The sequence below is a fragment of the Schistocerca gregaria genome, chromosome 4 (assembly GCF_023897955.1).
Source record: "Schistocerca gregaria isolate iqSchGreg1 chromosome 4, iqSchGreg1.2, whole genome shotgun sequence".
NCBI lineage: Eukaryota > Metazoa > Arthropoda > Insecta > Orthoptera > Acrididae > Schistocerca > Schistocerca gregaria.
Genome location: NC_064923.1, coordinates 265581152 through 265588866, shown reverse-complemented (window position 1 = coordinate 265588866; position 7715 = coordinate 265581152).

The following is a 7715-nucleotide window of genomic DNA, read 5'->3' as shown; positions in this document are numbered from 1 at the left end:
GAATGAATAGTAAAAAGTGCACAGCGTAAATCACTAGCGGTATTGAGCTAGCTTCTCCATTTTGTTTTCATGGCTACAACTGTGGAAAACACCCTTTCGCCCAAATAAGTGCTTGAAAATGATAAGCGCAGTTGCAGTGTTTGCTTTCAGATATTTTACCCAAAATAAAATCTTACACATCTTTTTAATTTCGAAACTTAGTTCTTACAGTGTTCCTGACAGCACGTCTATGTCAACGTGAAAAGGTTTTGTTAGCAGTCTGTAAGTGTTTTTATCACACAAGCTAGGGATGTAGCGTTTGAAGCTGTCAGATGTTGCAAATGATGTATTTTATTCTTAGTATCAGTTTGCTCAAAGACCTCCATAAAGAGTGCTTCTTTCCAATGACTCCAAATAATTAAGAAAAATAGGAATAATTACAGGCTACAATTTTACATTTCCAAAGCTGCAGCTCATTAATATACGCTGCAATGGCATCCTGATGATAAATTATGTTCACATCTTCACATTGCAATTTCAAATTCGTTGAGTTCAATGAATTGAAGATATTGGAAGATAAGCGAACGCAACTTGACCACTTGGCTTTCGGAGTTCAACACACAAATCAGTTTGGTTTTCAATTTCCAAAAACTGATTCAATTTATCTAGCTAAGATATTTCTTTTTGAGAGCCAGCGTACATCCATATGAAACAGCAGTTTTTTTTATGTTCTGTTCCCAAATTTTCACAAAGCGCCAATAAAGAGGAGTGTTTACTGCAAACTCTTTAACATGATTCATAGTTTTGACATATAATTTTAAGAGGTCTTTGAGTTCGTCTGGAAGTATCTTAGCTGCCTAGGCTTGACGGTGTAAGACGCAATGGATTGAAATACCATTTCTCTGATAATCTGCACGAATCCTGACCGAGATCAAAGCTTTGATGGGGCGCCGTCTGTGATACACCCATCAGCCTTTGCCATGATGGTTCATATTTGCAAAAGAATTTAGATATCACTGTAGTTATATGAATTGCTTTTGAAGTAGTCGCTAGCTCTGTCAAAAATAGCATCTCGGTTTTGTTTCGTTGACGACTATTTGCAACATCTGTACTCTGGTCTAACTGCTTTCCCAAAAATTCTAATTCTTTCACAGAGTGCACTACTTGATTTGTTATGTGTTCGGCCATATCATCAATTCGACGTTTCACAGTGTTGTCACAAAGCAGTATTTGGGTATGTTTTTGTTCACCTTCTGGTCTAAAAACAATATCAACTGCTTCCAATAAACAGCTTTTTTCAAGTCTTTCTCCGACAATATGACTTTTAGTAGCTTTTGCGATGAGTTGCGATAACTCATAGGGAACTAGGATTACTTTTTCAGAGGACTGAGCAACGTATCCAGTACCATCCAATTTTATACGTTTCAAATTCGCACATTTTGCAACGAAAAACTCCATCAGCTTACCTTTTAAAGATATAGAAACGGAATCCAGAGCGACTACCAGAGTGTCTGGACTAGGTTCTTTTTTCCCTTTATTGTTATTTTCAAACTCGTACAAACAGGCAGGCTGTCAGCAGCATGTTACGCTGCTCTTCAGCCATAGAATAGAGAAATAAACAACAGAAAGAATACACATAAGTGACATAACGATTAGTAATAAAACAGAAGACAAATAAAGACAAACACGGAGCCATTCACACTCGACGAGAATCCACACTACAAACTGTTGACACGACGCACAAACACTGAATATGGCGATGGCACAGGTGAACGATGGAGTGCGACGGTGAACACTGAACACTAAACATGACGGCACACACGAGACACTGATGGCGATGATCTCCGGCGCGCGAATGTCCACATAGCGTGTGCGAGTCCGGGGACCTGCCAAGACGGGAAGAAGGGTGAGGGGGGGGGGGGGAGAGGGGAAAACAAAGATGCCAATGGCTGAGGAGATGGGGGAGGAGGAGGGGGACAGGGGACGGGAAGCCCAGGGGGAGGAGTGGGGAGAAATGGAAGAGGGTGGAAAGAGGGAGAGAAGGGAGGGAGGGTGCCCAAAGGAGCAAACACAGGAAGAGGGAGGGAGGATCAAAGTTGGTAGGAGGGGTAGATGGTGGGGAGGAGGGCATCATCAGGGAGAGGGAGCTGGCGGAAGCCACCTTGGGAGAGGGTAAGGAGGGTGGAGAGATGGAGACCGGGTGGGACGTGGGAATACAGGTGCGGGAGTGGGCGGGGGAGGAGAGGATGGGGGAGAAAGGCGGGTGAGGATGGTCGAGTTTTCTGGAGGTGTACAGGATCCATATCCGTTCAAGGAAAAGGAGGAGGTGGGGGAACGGAATGAGGTCGTAAAGGATCCGCGTGGGAGAGGGGAGACAGATGCGATAGGCGAGGCAGAGACCATGGCGTTCAAGGATCTGAAGGGATTGGTAAAAGGTACGGGGGTGGAGATCCAGGTAGGATGGGCGTAACAGAGGATAGGGGGCATGAGGGATTTATAGGTGTGGAGTATGGTGGAGGGGTCCAGACCCCACATACGGCCGGAAAGGAGCTTGAGGAGAAAGACTCGGGAGTGTGCCTTGGCTTGGATTGCCCGGAGCTGGGGGTCCAGGAGAGGTGACAGTCGAGGGTGACGCCAAGGTACTTAAGGGTGGGGGTGAGGGCGATAGGACGGCCATAGATGGTGAGACAGAAATCAAGGAGGCGGAAGGAAGGGGTGGTTTTGCCTACAATGATCCCCTGGGTTTTGGAGGGATTAACCTTGATTCACCAAGTGGGGAACCGGTCAAGATAGGATTGGAGAAGGTTTTGGGAACACTGCAGGGTGGGGGCGAGGGCAAGGAAGGCGGTGTCATCGGCAAACTCGAGAAGGTGGACAGGGGGTGACGGCGGCGGCATGTCCGCCTTTACAAAAGTTACAGAAGGGGGTGAGGACGGAGCCTTGGGGCACACCGGCGGAGGAAAAAAAGGTGTAGCAATGTGTGTTGTGGATGGTGACGTAGGAAGGACGGTGGGAGAGAAGGAAGGCAATCAGACAGATGTAGTTAATGGGAAGGGCGAAGGTTTAGAGCTTGAAGAGGAGACCGGAAATCCACACACGGTCATAGGCATGTTCAAGGTCCAGGGAGAGGAAGATCGCAGAGCAACGGGAATTTCGCTGTTTGGAAAGGAGACGAGTGAGGTGGAGGAGAATGTCATTGGAAGAGCGGGACGGTCGAAAGCCACACTGGGTAACGGGAAGGAGGCGGTTCTTGTGGATGCGTCGGGTGACGATGGATTCCAGGACCTTGCTGAAGACCGAGGCAAGGCTGATGGGACGATAGGAGGAGACGGCGGACGGCGGTTTACCAGGTTTAAGGAACATCAGGATACGGGAGGTTTTTCACAGGTTGGGGTAGTAGCCGGTGGACAGGACTACATTGTAGAGGCTGGCCAGGGTGGAGAGGAAAGAGACAGGAGCTTCACGAAGCTGGCGGTACGTAACACGATCGTGATCAGGAGCGGTGTTGCGTTTCATGCAGAGTGCAGCAATGAGATCCAGTGTAGTGATAGGCGCATTGGGTTTCGTGTGTGCAATGTTGTTCAAGTACTGGAAACTAGGTGTGAGGGGAGGGACAAAGGTATCAGTTCGATTGTGGACATCTGGGAAGAGGGAGTAATCGAACTGGGGATCGTCAGGGATGGAGAAGACATCGGAAAGGTAGGAGGCAAAGAGATTGGCCTTACTAAGGGTGTCAGGAAAGGGGTGATCATCATGGAGAGGAGGATATTAGGGGAAGGGTTTAGTTCTGGTAAAGCGACAGAAGGCTGACCAGTACTTGGACGAGTTTACAGGTAGGGTAGCATTTAAACGGGTGCATGTCTGTCGCCAGTCCCAGTGTTTCTTAGCCGCGAGCAAATTTCGGATGTGTCGATGGAGTTGCCGGTGGCGTCGCAGTGTGTCTGGGTCACCCGTGGGGAGGAAGACACGTAAAGATGGCGAGATTCACGAAGGAGGAGGACAGCCTTTGGGGGTAAGGTAGGACAGTGGGGGTGGATGGTGACAGTAGGGATGTGGGCCTCCACGACCTCAGCTAAGGTCTGCTGGAGAAAGGAGGTGGCATGGGTAACATCGTCAGGGTGGTGGTAGGTGAAGGGGTGGCCTTCGATCCGGGTGGAGAGGGTATCCCGGTAGGCATTCCAGACGGCATGGGAATAGTCAGGAGTGGTTGGAGGGCTTTACACTTTGGGGAGTAGGTGGGATGGAGGAGATTGCAGGTATTGCAGGAGGGAGGGGATTGAAGGTTAGGGCTGTGCCAGAGGAAGTGCACTTGACTACAATGCAGGCAGGTGGATGCCTCGCGGCACTCGGTTGTTGGGTGTGCATTAAAGCACAGACACCTCTAGCAGTCCAGGGATTGAGGAGGGGAACGGGAGGGGTCGACCTTATAGCGCTGGTTGAAGAGGAGGGCACCCTCCTTCAGGAGACGGTGTTTGGAGGGGGCGTCCTCGGAGAAAACCCGCATAAGGCGGGTGGGGCCGACCGAGTTGAAAATGCGGCAGACTGCCCACACCTCCAGCGAGGGATGCGCCTTGAGCTCCGCCAACACCTCCTCCTCCATGATCATTGGACTAAGCCGAGTGATTACGGCAGTGAGGGTCGGCGGGCGATGTGGGGGTTGGGGTTGGCAGGTAGGAGATAGAGAAGGAGCAGGGTTGAGGGAAGCATTGGGGCAAAACCGGGTGATGGGGAGGCGGGAGAGGATGTTAGTATGGAGGGTGGGGCTGGGGGAGGAGATGGGAACTGAATCCCATCTGGGAGTGAGGAGTGAGATGGGGGCACCAGGGAAGTGTTGGCGGAGGAAGAGGTTCCGGGCCTCGAGAAGGGAAGGATCGGATGGGAGAGGAGGTATTTGTATAAAGAGGGGGAAGGAGGAGGAGGAGTAGGAGGAGGAGGCGGAGGCGGAGGGAGCAGGGCCAGGCGGGAGACATTCGTGGCATCCTCGGGGGGGGAGGAGGATGGGGCGGGGCCTTTTTGTAAGTGAAAGACGTGGTGGTGCCACTTGGGCATTTAACGGCAGCAGACAGGTGGGTGGTGACATGTGGGACGGGAGCTATCGGAGGTGGTGGGAAGTGGCAGGTCTTGTCGTGGACGCAGTAGTCGGCGCCGGAGATGGTGACGGTGACGGTGAAGGCGACGGCGACGGCGACGGTGGTGGCGGTGATGGCGAAGGCGATGGGGAGAGCTGGGCATGGGCAGTGGCCCGACGGGGCAATCAGTCTAGCTGGAGCTGCAGTGACAGGCTGGGGGATTGGGGGGAAAGGATCAGAGGGAAAGGAGCGGGAGGAAGAAGCTGGAGAGGGGGCGACAAAGAGCGAGGGCGAAGGGAGAGTGACAAGAGGAGGAATGGAAAGAGGGGGAGGTGACTGGGCACACCATGTATTGGTGGTGGTGGCAGCGAAGTGCGAAGTGTAGACAATGGCAGTGGTGGTAGTAGTGGCAGTGGTGGTGGGGGCTGACATGACGGCAGGGATGAACGAAAAAAGCACAGGACGAAAAGGAGAGCCAAAAACAGGGGACGGACGAAGACAGACCAAGACCCGAGTCCCACACTGCTGGCGCTGGCGCTGGAGACAGCTGGCAGGAACGCGTCAGCGAGAGGGCTGGCTGGCTGGACGGCTGCTGCTGGCTGGACCGCTACTGCTGGCCGGGACCGCTGCCGCTGGCCGGGACCGCTGATGTTCGGCTGGCTGGCTGGCTGGCTGGCTGGCTGGCACCTGAAATCCTAACGCTTCGATTAGTGCTGGAGTGGCACAATCGAAGGTCGGTATCCTTCCGGATTACCGCCGGAGATCAGGCTGGACTAGGGCAGAGCGGGTCCCTATATACGAAACTGGAGGGAGCGGCTATTGGCCGCTGTCTGCACGTGGCTTAACTGTGGCGCCCTCGCTGCGCGAGAGCCTCTGTGCGGAATAGCCGCCACGCGGGCAGAGCCCTCTATGGGCTGACCACGTCCATTTGTTCTGCCATGTGTTCGACTTCTACGGCGGAAGGTACTAGAGTTTGTTTTATCGATACTGACAGAACATGTCCAACTAAGACTCGATCGCCAAAGTTGCACATCTACTGTACTCGTACACTACAGTCAGTTACTGCACATACATTCAGGCTGATTATCTAAGAGTACACAGGAAATTCTTGGTACCCAGTAAACAGTTCATTATAAGTACTAACGCATTTGTTTTGATTAAATAGTTTTTTTTAAATATCGTAATGCCATGGTGCCGCTTGCCCTGACCATGCTCCCTTCCATAAGTTTGTAACCCAGTGCTCTAGTCCACAAGTTTACTGAATCAATTACACATCACTCTCAACACACCGCTGGTCAGTAAGGTAATTACATATTTTGACTGATGTACTGATTATCACATTCATTTTACTGTTGAAGAAAGCAAATAAATGCTCATAAATCTGAGTCAAGGAAAAACAGAAAAAAATATGAAGACTTAAACATGATCTGATTAACCAATCCATACCTAGTTATCAAACTCTTACTTTTCAAAAGTTCAAGAAAAAGGGCAGAATTGTTTCTCATCCCATCGTTCGTTCATCTTTTGTCTACCAGGAAGCTTATACTAATGACCCCTATGGCGGCTATATGGCGTCTATAAATCAACTAAAAATGTTCACTCAACGAAAGTTTCGAACTCCCACATGACACACAAGTTTCGAATATTAATGCAGTTAAAATGACCAAGTGAGGTGTTTCCCCCTCAATAATCTAACAGTGCTTTGCTCCCATTAACAAATAAACTACCCTTAACCTCGTGAGGGAATTAATTCACAACAAAGTCCTCTCCTACATCTCTGTTCAAAATCTCTACAGCAAAGCTCTCTAACAACTCTCTACTAAATCTCTAAAATCTCTATAATATGTCTCTCTACAAAACTCAATATCTCTCTACAACACCTCTTCTAAAATCAACAGTTCTGGACAGGCTCCAGCGCAGCTTAATCTCTTCAGGTTATTGTGCACTCAAATCACAAGAAAGACCTCCCCCTGTATGTCTTCATTTATGGGTAAAACCATCGATCATTGATAGAAGCGCAATGTTCTGCATTCGCTATGCTATATATCCATCATACTTGCTGTGCATCGCTATCAGTACCAGTGTTCACCACATGATTCTTGATAACCTTCATTGGAATCACTTCTGTGATGCTGAATTTTTGTTCAATGACAGTTAATAAATTCTCTAGCACACTATCAATCTGTCCATTACTGCAACCCTTCTTTAGCTTATCTGCCTTCTCGAATACTACACTACTGTATTAAGCTTATCGGACTGCACATCAGTTTTTTCAGTTGATTTCACAAACCGTCTTCTAATCCTCTGAATTCCTTCTATGAATGAATCTAACTTATTGCTCTGTGCCCCTCTATTTTTCTTTCAAGCTTTTCACCTCTCACTTCTTGTGCTACCATTGCCTTGCATTACACGCTTCCTACTCGTCAGTTTGCATCTTAAATTGCTGAGACATCCAAGCTTGATGCGCCTGAGGGTCAAACATTTCTACAGTCAGTCTGGTTTCGCCAGGTGCCCTGCCATCCGAACCTGGGTGAACAACCTCTGCCACTACCTGCTGCCATTCTTTGGCTTGTGTGTTGCCCTGATGGCTGTGCTCTATTCTACTCTACCCATTGGCACAGACCTTCTTCATTCGGGTCCCATTTCACATTGTATTTCACTTTCGTC